This window comes from Cydia splendana, chromosome 21 (assembly GCF_910591565.1).
Source record: "Cydia splendana chromosome 21, ilCydSple1.2, whole genome shotgun sequence".
Taxonomy (NCBI): Eukaryota; Metazoa; Arthropoda; class Insecta; order Lepidoptera; family Tortricidae; genus Cydia; species Cydia splendana.
In genome coordinates this window covers 8,022,318-8,037,622 of record NC_085980.1, presented here as the reverse complement: position 1 = coordinate 8,037,622, position 15,305 = coordinate 8,022,318, and positions in this window count along the sequence as shown.

Genomic DNA, 15,305 nt, shown 5'->3' with positions numbered 1-15,305 from the left:
CTAAATGGTAACGATTCTAAAATTTCTATGATTGTCAAAGCATTTAATAATTTTAAGGAGACAAGTTTTATTGATATATGTATTTATTCTTAGAAGTCTTAAGCCTAAGGTTCACTAATGTCACGGACTCTGAATTAAGAAAAAAATATATAAGTATTTTGATCTTTGGTAATTGTATTTATTTTTGTACTATGCTAATTGATAAAAAAAAACAAAAAAAGTGTAACGGTGTTTAAGTATTTAAGTGTAATTATTTTTCTTCCTGAAACCCTTAAACCGTACAAAAATATAAATGTTTAGTATTTGTTGATCAATGTTATTTAAATAATAAGGTCGCCTTATCGGCTGATTATATTTTATTTAAAATTTTAAATCAGGCAACAAGGCCCATATTACAAATACCTTACAGACTAACATACATATATATATATATTATAAACTTAAAAACTAAACACTATTTTTATATGCTAAAATACTTCAAATCATACGCGTGTTCTAGGTACCCCACTAGTTAAACACAATTTTACAAGTCTGTCGATGTATAGTTTCTTGTAAACGCTTGTACCACTTATTGAACGCAAAATAGATAATTTTATCTATTCTATGTACTTACTTATTCTATTATTTCTTTATGACTTAACTAAGATGTAAGTAATTGAAAAAGTTAACATAATAGGCTTGTCACAATTATATAACTAATTAACAAACATCAAAGTCACTTTTGTAAAAAAATGAAATAACGAAAACACAAAGCAACGAAACTGGAAGGTTTAATGCCCATTTTAGCAACAGTCGCGGCATGTAAATTAAGGAATAGCAGCAACTTTGTCGATTTTAGTTTCTTTGTCAACGGCGTTTAATTTTAGGGTGGCGATTTAGCTTTAGTAGCTTTGTGCAGCGTTGTGTCAACTTTGTTGCAGTTTACAAGCAAAGCGGCAACTTACATCTACACGGTCGCCGGGCCGGCGCCGGGATCGGGCGGACGGGGCCGGTTTCACGGATTCCCGATGGCCGGGCTGAGTTTTTCATTTCGCTATATATGGAAACATTGTTAAAATACCTATTTCCAAATTTAAATGTAAAAATATACTTTGTCTCGAATCGCGAAAAATATATTAAACAATAACTTTTTAAAACTAGAAATGTTGAATGTAGATTTATTTTTATTTTAAATAATTTTAGTGATGGTGTCCTGATATTACGTGGAACGGAATACTAAATAGGATGGTAGCACCCGGGCCCCCATTCGCACGTGCCGGATGCCCGGCGACCGTATGATGTAAAAGCGCTTTAACGTAGTGTGCATGTTTGATACCAATTTTGTTTTGCAAGTCATTCACCCTATCACATCTGATTTAGTTTCCTTGTGTGCAATAATATTAAGCATGATGACATGATGAGGATCTATGTATATGAACAAAAGTAAGTTTTTATGCTAGCCTGTCTTGGCCCTCTATCCTATAGGTATCTACATCACACATAAAAACAATATGTCTCATACGTTTACTCAATTGCACACAAACTTACCTACAGATTTTAGAACCCCTAGACGATATTTTGAACAGCGCGCCAAGACGGACGTTTTGGAAACTCAAAATCCCATAGATACAAAATGACACTTATCGCAAACGCGTACGTCGCATCACGCTATCGAATGAAATTTTACACTAGTACCTACTGACCAAAAGTCATCGTTCTATCGAGTAATTCTAGAACATAAATAAAGATTGTGTATTACACTGTCCGCTCTGAGGTTGCAACTGAAACACAACGTTCCAAGTTGTAACGTCGAGCCAGGGGACTTACATCCTTACATTAGGAACTGCAGATATGGTAGAGAAACGTAGGTGTGAACACTAAGTAACGTTATCTTCAGCTACAACTACATGAAACGTTAAGGGGAGGTTCTTCTGTGAATGACTACACCTTTTACTTTTCAAGATCCCTATACTGTACTCTTAGAAAAGAGCGTTTTAAAGGTTTAGTGATGCGCACGTGTCCTAGAAAATTACAACCGGATCTGGTTATCATTAGGTGGGAATTACGCTTGTTTGCCACCAATATGGTGTACAACAATGGACAGTCAAAAATTACACTCTCCGAGCGACAATTGAGTAATTTCCTCTATTTAAAATAAATTATTTCACACTGTGCTCGAAATAAAACACCAGATAATTATTAGCAAAACATAGATAGCAGTTATTTTTAACCACAATTTCTATAAATCGGATTGAAATATAAAAAGTAGGTGAGTTGACTGTGACGTCACTATACACGTTTTCATATAAATTCCATATTGGCAAATCGTTTTGACAGTTCTAAAAAAGAAGCTGATTTGACAAGTAGGAAAGTAGCCAATTAACCGTTTAGAAGCAATATTTTTTTATTTGTAACCAACAATAACGTATTAAGTAAATGATTCTTAAAATTTTTCATTAATACTTTAGATTCAAAAAGATAGATATAATGAAAATATTTATTTTGTATAAGAATATTATTTTATTTTATTTTTATATAACAAATACATACACATTCAAAAACAATCATAGATAATTAAAAAGCATTATGAAAAACAAATCATAAAAGCTAAAAAAAGAAAAACAATACACTTATATAACCTTTACAATACATTACGTTTAAGGGATCGTATAAGACTTAGTACCCGATATGGTGGGGTAAGTCGATTTCGATTCGACCAACGTCATTCCCGTTAAAAGGTGATCCTTGAACGTGAATCCACCAGGCTGCGGAGAACACGATTTGCGCTGAACGTGCAGGTTCCAATGTCCACCAGTAAAGTGCATGTACGCAAATGCTGGTACATTCCCAACTAGGCGGCGAGTCTCCACGACGTACCCGTAGTCTTTATACTGCATGGCATAAGTTGTTGCTCCACCTTTAGCTGCTGCAGACAAATTGTTGAACTGGGCAGCCTCTCGACCGCCTTCAACATGTCTGAGACGCAACATCCCGTTGTTTAAAGGAGTCACTGTCCATGAGCAGCCGCTGAAGTCTGGGGTGAACACGTAATGTGGCTGGTTAGCATTAGGTCTATGAGGAATGTCAATGGAGCCTCCTTGAGGCAGCCAATAAGCGCGCTCGCCTCTTCCATCGACTTCAAGTGCGTAGATAGATTTTCCTCCTTTCACTTCAGCGAATTTGAATCTTGCTTCAGTTCCTGGTCTAGGCGATTGTGGATGTCCGACTGGACCGGCGGTGAACGCTTGCTTTCCGAAGTTGTTCATCACTTGGCTTGGCGTCTTCGTGGATTTTACGGTGGCCTTCACATGGCTAGATGAGCCACAGTGAATTGGAGTAGCGTTTGGTAGGTCTCTGTCAGCGCCTTCTGATAGTCTGTTCCCTGGTAGCTGGGGGAGATTAGAAGCCAAGCTGGTCCCATAGAGCTGAATAATTAGAATCACAATCGGGGTGATGTGTCGCAACGCCATTGTTGCAACGTTGAAGTTAGACTGTAGCATTGGACAACAGTGTAAGTCTTTTATACAAGCCGCGAACATAGGGGCGTAGGACTGACGCATTGTGCATTATTCAGAATAGGAAAAACGTGGTCGACGTAAATATATATATAATATATATATATATATTTGAAAGATTGAAATAAGTAGGTACTTGCACAATCATCATGGCGAGAATTAAACTCTTAGTTTCGTCATGTCAAGAGAGTAAAAAGGTGTTGAAACTTTGTTTCGAACACGTGAATATTATCGAGTGTTCTTGTAAGGGGGGAGAACAAATATTTTATTTCGATTCAGGGTGTTGTAACTTTGGAAGAAGACATTGTGACAGAAATGTCACGTGTTTTCAACTACTTTTTTTAGCTGCACACTAGAATTACATCAACCAATATAAAAATCCACGTGAACAAAGTCGTGGGCAACAGCTAGTATAACAACTCTTTTTATGGTTGCTTTCATTGTTTTTATTTTCGTAATTCATTGTGAACAAGTTATACTAATTGAGTAAGTACCTAATTGTCTAATACTGCAGCGGTATCATGGTCGCGTTTTTATCACCTGTCATGTATGCGTCACTTTCGCACTTACATACTTGTTACAACGTGACAGATGATAAAGAGCAGTAAGGCTACCACCAGTTTTGACATTGACATAACGCTCACGTCTACGTAATTTACTTTCTGTACATCTCGCTTGCACTAATATGCGAGTACGAGCGAGATGCATAGAAAGTAAGTTACGCAGACGTGAACGTATATGTCAATGTCAAAACTGATGGTAGACGTACTGTAGCCTTTGCCTTTCTGATAACAATAGTCGTAGGCTGGGATTCTGAATGCGTAATAATTATTGACTTTTTCCTCGTCGGTAATACCTGATCAACACACAAAACAAAAATACCTATAAGTCATCTTCGTATGTTGTATACAGGGTGATTTCGGGGTCGTGAGCCAGAACCACTTTTTCTGACTCTGTAAATGATCCACATTATCATATGGTAGTATTTGATTAAAATAGAATTATTTATTTTTTTCGAATTCTTCATGTAAAATTAATGTTATACAAAGTAATTATGGTCACCCTATGACTTTTGACATACGCTGTATGGAAAGCGACAAGACGTCGCATTGAGTAGGGTGACCAAATTGTATGCAAAAAAGTTTTTTCTACTTGTCATCTGGAAAATAATCATCATTATTGGTGATAAACAATAATTAACAACATCATTAGGCTCATCTTTGAATTCTGTATGATGTCTGGCTCGCTTGCTCCACGACCCCGAAATCACCCTGTATTATCCTCAATATGATAAATGAAGTGTGACATTAATATAATAGTTTGACCGAGTTATAAGAGACTGTTGCTATGCCAATTTGGTCAGGCACCTACTAGGTTCTTTTCGGTTTTGATTTATTTAGGGTTTAGACATTTCAGAATACAAGTGATTTGATGTGAAGATTTGTGGTAAATTAATGATGTGGTTCCACATTTCAACTATAGCGGTATTAGTATGACTTACAAACAAGTCACGGAGATTCACATAGCTTAAATACTTTTGTAACCAGTCTGGTTTTTAGGGTTCCGTACCCAAAAGGTAAAACGGGACCCTATTACTAAGACTTCGCTGTCCGTCCGTCCGTCCGTCCGTCCGTCCGTCCGTCCGTCCGTCCGTCCGTCTGTCTGTCACCAGGCTGTATCTCATGAACCGAGATAGCTAGACGGTTGAAATTTTCACAGATGATGTATTTCTGTTGCCGCTATAACAACAAATACTAAAAACAGAATAAAAAAAAGATTTAAATGGGGCTCCCATACAACAAACGTGATTTTTGACCAAAGTTAAGCAACGTCGGGCGTGGTCAGTACTTGGATGGGTAGCCGTTTTTTTTTGCATTTTTTTTCCGTTTTTTTTTATTATGGTACGGAACCCTTCGTGCGCGAGTCCGACTCGCACTTGCCCGGTTTTTTTAAACTTGCACATACCTACCTTATCTACAGTCCCACATTCACCATTAGATACTGGAGCGGTCAACGTGGTTACAAATATCTGAATAAATATTATAGTCTTATATCTGACTAGCTTCTGCCCGCGACTTTGTCTACGTGGGATAACCTCGATCCTCAAGGTGTCTCCGTACCAAATGCCATCTAAATCGTTTCAGCGGTTTAGGCGTGAAGCGTGAAGAAAAGACAGACAGTCAGACAGAGTTACTTTCACATTTATCTCGTATATAAAGTAGGTAAGTAGGATAGAAACTGTAAACTACTTAAATACAATTAAAACTGTAAGTAGGTACTTTAAACTTACGCTTCCCCTTAACACGTCATCTAGATCCTGAGATTGGAGCACCAGGGAAGATTAATTCGCCGCAAGCTCTGGATTTAATCTTCAATCAACCTGCGGCCGTATATAATTAACTATGGCCGAAACCATTCCAGCCCTAACGTAGAAAGCCTATGGGAAACCTAGAATGCATCTGTGCAGTAATTCATCACGCGGTTTTTGTTCTAGAAAACATGATGAAAAACACTTTGTTTAAGAGGAAAGGGGACGGCTGGTTCTCCATTAAAACGTAGTCCCCATTTTCCTCTTTGGTATTGGCATTATAGAATATATTTTTACATAACTTGATGTATATAGCTATGCCCCGACGTTTGAATTTTTTCGATTTTTTTAATTATTTAAAAAATTAGGAGCGAAAAACAAATTTCATACAAATCTATGTAAGATTTGTATGAAATTTGTTTTTCGCTCCGATGCTGATATTCAGTAGTTCATGACGCTAAACAACCTAAAGCTATACATATAAAATCATAATAATCATAAGTCTATTTCAAAATTCATAGTTTAAAACCACACATATTGAACTCCAATTTTAGTCAGAAAATTAAAGCCTGTTACATTCTAAAGTTGAATTTAAGTATTTTATTTACCTAAAGAATATTTTAAATCATCATTTAACATTTTGTATTTAATAATGTTATCATATTGAACTAAAAATCTTTCCATTCAAATTACACTCCTGGTTAAATATACGTTCACGATTTAATATTGGAAGCACCTCTTAACAAAGAAGCATCTCATTTATACGAATCCGGCACAAAGTTACGAATCAATTTGCAATTTAAATTCTAAACCACATTCATGTGGCTCATGTTCAAATACGAAATCAAATATCGGAATATAATTACTCTCAACTCCATAACGCTTATTTCGCTCCCGCAAAAAGTTCAACTGGGTGCTTTACTTTCTAACTTGGGAATTCGCTATCACTGGAAATTTTGCTTTGGAAAGGGAATTTTAGAACAATTTTGAAAGCTGATTAGGTTACTGCAAAGTTGTGTCAACTCTGGTTTCTGTTTTAAACGCTCATTTGCGCTGCGAACTTTTGGCGACTCATATTTCTATTATACCTACATTTTAACCATTATATTTCTGCTATAGTTATAACTATAGCAGAAATATAATTTTATAATCAATCTACAGCAAACTAGTTCGCTATTCATCGAATGCTGGCTATAATTTATTTTTCAAAACACACAATTTGACCGAATCAGTAGATTGATCATAAAATTACTTTATAACAAGAAAATTTTATATGACTAAATATAACTATATATTTTATTTACAACTAGGTTTTCAAAAAGGACAAATTTTAATGGTAAAGCGATTAGTACATCATGTTAAATCGTATATCCAATTCGGGTTGCCTACAATATAAGTCTTCTCTAAATCATCATCGTCTTCCTCGCGTTGTCCCAGCTTTTTGCCTTTTTTGCTTAGCAACTAATCTCAAGAATTGGCGTAGGCCCTAGTTTTTACAATAGCGACTGCCACCTGACCTTCCAATCCAGAAGGGAAACGAGGCTTCATTGGGATTAGTCCGATTTTTAGCCAGAAGCGATTGGTAAATATCAAAAGATATATCAAACATAAGTTCCAAAAATCTCATTGGTACCATCACCCACACTGTTAACTGACAGTCCGTAAAGGCATAAGGTCCACCGATGGACAGTTAAGAGTGTTTCTGTTTGTACTAGCCGGGGTTTGAATCCGCAACCTCCGGATTGAAAGACGCACGCTACTAAGAAAATCATCACAAAAATAAATGCCCTTACCGGGATTCGAAGTCAGGACCATCGTCTTCACAGGCAGGATCATTACCCACTAGGTCAGATCGGTCGTCAACTAAGAATCTTCTCTATTCAAATGTAAAAATATTATTGCAAGTATGCACTGATGTACCGGGAACTGGTATTCTGTACTCATTCCCTAAATTTTGTTATATTTTTTGCGCAAATCCGTCTTTGTTCCTCGCAGACGGCGAGAAGGATTACGCTCGTTTTTTACTAAAACTGCTTCATAACAAGCTTTCTGTTTTCCGGAATTACTTATCTGGACGGCACAATGGAAGGAACCTGGATAAGCACAGATTGCGATATTAGCATTGTGAAAATGTATTACTCCGTTAAATTTTAAGAAAATTTAATTAATGTAGGTAAGTACATTGAACTGATAGAATGTATAACATTACAGAAATAGACTGCGGAAATACGTCGAGTATAAAAAAACTAAAATAAGTAAAAGGTATAAAATCACATTAGATTAATTGATACCGTAAAACGGGGTGAGTAGGTTTCGTAGGGAGAGGTGGGTTATGAATGGGGAGAGAAGGTTTGAGAGTGCGGTGAGAAGGGATTTTAAGGCTACTGCTATAAAAATAATGTATTTCAATTTAAAATGGAGCTATAGTAATACGTATAATAAAAAAAAATCGATCCAACAATCTTCCAAAATCACCTTTGTATGAAAACCCCTCTCACCCCAAATACGAGGCACTACGGGGTGAGGTGGGTTTTCCTCTTTATCGTCAAAGTTATGAAATGGAACTACCCAAAATAAAATAAAAACTAAAATACAAACGTCCGAAACACTTATTATATACAAGTTAATATAAGTAAGTTTTCTTCGCAATATGGCCCTCAAAATATCTCGTATGGTGGACCAAATAGATTATAAGTATGATTACTATAGTTTTATTGCCAATAAAAATGATGCTTTTTCCAATTGTTCCGTTACTAACAACAAAAGCTTCTCTTCCGAAAATGCTGGCCCCAAAAAAAGGGACTATCCCTTATTATTTCCACAAAATTGATACAACGAATAAAAAGTCTATGTTTTTTCGACAATAATGTATATAAAAAATATGACTTAAAAATATCTGATAGTAAAATTAGACTTCTTCACCAAAACATAGCAGAACTGTGCAATAAATTAGATATAATTGAACTTTCATTAATCGAATTATATGACAAAGGAAAGGAGGTTGACATTATATGTTTAAGTGAGACATTCGTAAAGCAAGGAGTTGAGACCAATATTAGATTGAACAATTACAAGCTCGCGGCTTCATTCCATAGAGAAACTAGTAGAGGTGGCACATGTATCCTCGTGCACAAAATGCTTGAGTTTAAACCAATTAATATTCCGGCCGGATTAGCCACAAAACTGTATTTTGAATGTCGTGGGACAGAAATAACTGGTCTAAATACAGTAATCTTCTGTATCTATAGAATACCTGAAGAAAATAAGTCCAAAATAGAACTATTTTTGCAGAAATTAGAAGTATTATTACACTTTGTCACAGAAAAGTTTAAACGAAAAAAGATTATAATCTGTGGCGATTGGAATTTAAACATATTAAAAGATAATTCACATACAAAAGAATTATTAAGTATTTTACAGAACTGCGATTTTAACATTCATACAAAAAGTCCGACCAGGTTAAACTCCTGTATAGATTTAATTGCGAGTAATAAAACGGCGCTGATGCTGAACTGGTATATTTAGGACTTTCGGACCATGAGTCGGCTCAGCTACTAGAGATAAAATCGAATAAGCCAAAGTTATTTTCGACTTGGTTTGAATTCAAAAGGGATTACAATATGGAAAATATACAGAAGTTTGTCCAATATATGTCACCTCTTTCTTTCAATGACGTTTTTAACTCAAATGTGATGTCAGAAGCATTTAAAATTTTTTATAATATATTCTGTTTACTTTACAAACTATGCTTTCCTGTTATTAGAATAAAAATTACAAATCGCTCAAAGAAAATAAAATGGCTCACGAAAGGCTTAAAAAAAATCCAGCAGAACAAAACGTGAGTTATATATATAGAGCAAGTACCGTAAACCGACAGAGTAATAAACTTAAATTTTAAAAATATAACTCTTTATTCAAGTCTTGTATCTTTAGGGCCCAAAAATTAATAATATCAAATATATTAAAGAGAATAAAAATAAATGTAGAGCTACTTGGAATACTATTGCAACGACAGTATACAAATATTATTCCAAAAACGAAATTGACATTTTGAATTATGACAATCAAATAATTTCTAACCCTGATGACATTTGTAACTATTTAAATAAATATTAGATAGCCTTAACAAGTAAAGAACGGAATAATTCATCTGACATGACATTAAATAAATATTTATATCATAAAACTGTAAACAATTCACATACAATTTTCTTGAGACCGGTTGACGAGAGTGAAGTCTATAAAATCATTATATCACTGAATAATAGTAAAGCTTATGGACACGATGAAATTGTAACTATGGTCTTAAAGTCACTCTGTCACATCATAAACCTATCTTTTATTGAAGGAATCTTTCCTGAGGAGTTAAAATTGTCGATTGTAAAATCTCTATTTAAAAAGGGTGATAAATCAGACCCGAATAATTACAGACCGATAACTTTAATTCCGGTCTTATCCAAAGTATTAGAGAAAGCACTTCACGTGAGACTGAATTAATTTTTAAACAAGCACGATATTCTAACACCCAATCAATTTGGATTTCGCAAGGGAAAATCCACTACACTTGCCTGCTTCAATCTAGTGAAAAGTGTTTCAGAGAGCTTAAACCAGAAGCTTCCTATAATGGCTATTTTTATTGATTTAAACAAAGCTTTCGATTACATCGATCATTCAATTCTCTTGAATAAATTAGAGCTATACGGTATAAGAGGGAATGCTAACAAATGGATCAAAAGCTATCTAGAGAATGCAGTGTACGGAAATCGAGAAAATCATTTGTAGAAATAATAAGAGCCAATGCAAGGAAAGGTTTAGGTCTACATTTTTGGTTAAAGATACTGGAGTCCCTCAAGGTAGTATCCTTGGCCCCTTACTTTTTTTTGATTGCAATTAACGATTTTCCGAATTGTATTAGCCAAGACTGTATTATATTTGCCGATGACACTACCCTGGTAATAACAGGAGACGACAAGAACACTTTTGAGGCCAATGTTAATAAAACCTTATTAGACGCTATTACTGGTTCAAGAGAAATAAGTTGCAAATTAATATAAACAAGACGAAAGCGATGACATTTTGTAATTATAATGATAACACATTACCTTTAGATATAAATTATGATAACGCCAAAGTAGACTTAGTTGACATGTGCACATTTTTAGGATTTAATATTGATAAAAATTTAAATTGGAAACTCCACATAGATCAAGTTTGTAAAAAGTTAAATAAATTTATATTTGCACTGAAGCGACTGAGACGAACGGTCTCAACATAAGCTGCGCTCATAACGTATCATGGATACGTGTCTTCAGTGTTATGCTATGGACTAGTGTTGTGGAGAAACTCTGTAGACGTGGAACGAGTTTTTATTGTTCAAAAGAAATGTATCCGGGCTATAGAAAACACTTGGTTTTTAGAAAGCTGTAAACCGGCGGTCGGCAACCTGCGGCCCGCGGGCCGCATGCGGCTCGTGAAACTCTCACTTGCGGCCTGCAAGCCTCTCTGGCTATGTAATATTGAGAAACGACAATGTCTGATAAAGTCATAAATATTAACAAAGTGCGGCCCGCGTCAAGTTACTCATCGTTAACTACGCTACTAAAACTACGCAAAAAAAGGTTGCCGACCGCTGCTGTAAACCATTGTTTAAAAAACTTAACATACTACCACTCCCGTGCCAATACATTAAAGATGCATGTTTACTTGTCAAAGATAACCCAAACTTCTTTACATCTCGTAGTGAGACGAGTACAAGACACACAAGGGCACAATACAAAAATTTGCTGCACCAACCTCCTTGCCACTCCTATATTTATAAAAAGAACTGTTACAATATGTGTATAACCTTGTTTAATAAATTACCTGACGAAATTAAATTAGAAAGTAGAGATGCATTTAAAATTAGGTTGACACAATGGCTCCAAGAAAAATGTTTTTATAGTGTTAAGGAGTATTTGACATAAATAATAACTTTAATAAATAGGATAATAATGATATTTGTAAATAAGTATAGAATTCTAGATTTTAAGTAGGTAAAAATAAGTGATGCTTAGCAGCACATTGCATGTTAATTTGCACACCTGCTTGCAGGTTGAATACGTGGAACTTTTATATTTTTAAGACCTTTTATTGTAACCGTGTTCTTGCAAATAAAAACAAAAAAAAAACAAAAAAAAAAACCATTCAGTTTTCATATGTAAAAATAAAATGTTATCGAGGTTTGAATTTCAGTTTTGACCCTACTCACCCCATTTTACGGTACCAAAAAAGGTACATCCGAGATGACTTGTGCCAAAATCGATTACTAGAAAACTTTTAGGCCAAGTACCGGCTAACTATTTTTGTTTGGTGTTTTGGTCAGGTATTACCGACGGGAAAAAGCGTCAATAATAATTATTACGCATTCGAAATCCCAACCTACGACTATAGTTATCAGTACATACTCAGACAATGAGTATTACTAGTTAGCAAAAAAACCGGATAAGTGCGAGTCGGACTCGCCCACCGAGGGTTCCGTAGTTTTTAGTGCCTATTCATTGTTATAGCGGCAACAGAAATACACCATCTGTGAAAATTTCAACTGTCTAGCTCATGAGATAGAGAGCACGGTTCATGAGATAGAGCCTGGTGACAGACAGACGGACAGACAGCCGGACAGACAGACGGACAGAGGAGTCTTAGTAATTACCCCTTTTTTACCCTTTTGGTACGGAACCCTAAAAAACAATGAGGGCCACAAACTACAAATCGTACCATCAAAAGGGTGTATGGTATATTCTTTTAATAAATACATTTTTGGCGAAAAATGTAAAAAAAAATGTAGCCAGTCAAACAGACATGTCAAAATTATCAAAGGTCCATTTTTGCTATTATCATAAGTCATTTATCAGGAAATACGAGTTAATAGCAAAAACGTATACTTACATACATAAACGTATAATGCTGATTGTGCAAGTAGGTACTATACATATATTTCAATCTTTATTAAATATGCCTACTTAATAACATAATGACTCGATCAATCGAAATTAAAAAATCTGTTTACGTGCATGTTTTTCCTGTCCTGAAATGCACTATTGCGTCAGTAGGTACTGTGCCGGAGTTCGAGACTTGTATAAAAGACTTAGACTGCTGTCCACTGCTACAGTTTCATTTCAACGTTGCAACAATGGCGTTGCGACACATTACCCCGATTGTGATACTAATCATCCAGCTCTACGGGACCAGCTTGGCTTCTAATCTCCCCCAGCTACCAGGGAACAGACTATCAGAAGGCGCTGACAGAGACTTACCAAACGCTACTCCTATTCACTGTGGCTCATCTAGTGAATTGAAGGCCACCGTAAAATCCACGAAGACGCCCAGCGAAGTGATGAACAACTTCGGACAGCAAGCTTTCACCGCCGGTCCAGTCGGACATCCACAATCGCCTAGACCAGGAACCGAAGCAAGCTTCAAGTTCGCTGAAGTGAAAGGAGGAAAATCTATCTACGCGCTTGAAGTTGATGGATCGGGCGAGCACGCCTACTGGCTACCTCAAGGAGGCTCCATTGACATTCCTCATACACCTAACGCTAACCAGCCACATTACGTGTTCACTCCAGACTTCAGCGGCTGCTCATGGACAGTGACTCCTTTAAACAACGGGATGTTGCGTCTCCGGCACGTTGAAGGCGGTCGAGAGGCTGCCCAGTTCAACAATTTGTCTGCAGCAGAAAAAGGTGGGGCTACAACTTACGCCATGGAGTATAAAGACTATGGGTACGTGGTGGAGACCCGCCGCTTAGTTGGGAATGTACCAGCATTTGCGTACATGCACTTTACTGGTGGACATTGGAACCTGCACGTTCAGCGCAAATCATGTTCTCCGCAGCCTGGTGGATTCACGTTCAAGGATCACCTTTTGACGGAAATGATGTTGGTCGAATCGAAATCGACTTACCCCACCATATCGGGTACTAAGTCTTATACGATCCCTTAAACGTTATTAGTGTGTTGTTTTTCTTCTTTTTGCTTCTTTATTGTATTTGTTTTGCTTAATATTTTTTTATTACCCTGTGATTGTTTTTGAATGTGTATGTATTTGTTATATGGAATTAAAATATTTTTTTTTTTATTTAGTGTTTGCATCATACTTATTTTGTGTTTTTGATAATGGTTTTAGATTTTGATTTTACCTAAGTTTTCATGAAATAATTGCTTCTATTAATACACATGAAGCTTAAGGACCATTTTCTGTTGGAAAGCCACAGTTACTCATATTTTAATATCTTAACAAAAAATTCAGCTAACAGAACATGAAACGGTGGAATTCTAAAATCTCAATTTAAATTTTAGACTAAGGAATATTTATAGCAACAATAGTCGCCAGAGGTTGAGAAAGTGTTCATTGTACCATTTGTGCCGCATCGTTACATTGACAGGAACTAAAGTGAAACGTAACGCGATAACACAAAAAATCCCTTAGGATCCTGTTTATTATAGAAACAGGCTTTCCCGATGTAAATGTCGACTGTCACGCGTTTCGGGTAACATAGCAAGTTGACAGGAACAAAATGGAAGTATCCGATATTGGGTGCAACATAGAAAACCTCTAATAGACTCCACATACCTAATATGCCTAATTAGGTACCGTCAGTAATATTATTGGCTTAGCACGTACCTACACGACTTAGCATTACTACACAACGACACTCTTATATTTTTAAACACCAGCATGATATGCATCCTGCGGCCGGTGAGTGATTTTTCGACTAGTGAAAGTGACATTTGGTGAGTGCATTTGGCAACTTAAGTGTCACTTTTTGAGAGATTTTAGTGGCGGCCACAATAACTACATGCCATTTTTACGGGTTTATTAGATCCTCTAAAATTAGAGGCCACGTTTGCTTCATGTGTACTTAGCCATTTTATATCCAGTTATTTTCAATTACTTTGACGATGGGAGATCAATCCATCTTGGGTGACAGCATTCTTGTCTTCTTTGCATTATGCTTCGTCTAGTAGTAGTAGTAGTAGTAGTAGAAAACTCTTTATTGAAAACTCTCAAAAGGACATATTAAAAATAACATACAATTAATAATAGTACAACAACATACAATTAGTATAGTAGTAGTATTAGTAGTTAGTAGTAGTCTAGTAGTAAGTGATCAGTGGGTATATAACCCTTCCGTGCGAGAAAGGTGTAGCTTAGAGGTTTTCTTTTGTGTCTATTTTATAAGGATCTAGAATTTAGGAGTAGAATTTGATCTGCAGTAATGGGATGAATAAATTCAGTCAGGTCACATTGCGTGACATAAAAGTCTAGGCTGTACGACTGTGCGTGTAGAATATTATGTGTAATACTTACATATATATTAGCGGCTTTCCAAAAATAAGAATAATAAAACATCACATTTTTATTTACTTGTGTTCATTTATAAAAAGTAATGTGATTGAACTTGCCAATTGAACTTTAGTTCAAATAATTAAGTAATTGTGACGTCACTACCGGTCGCCTACCC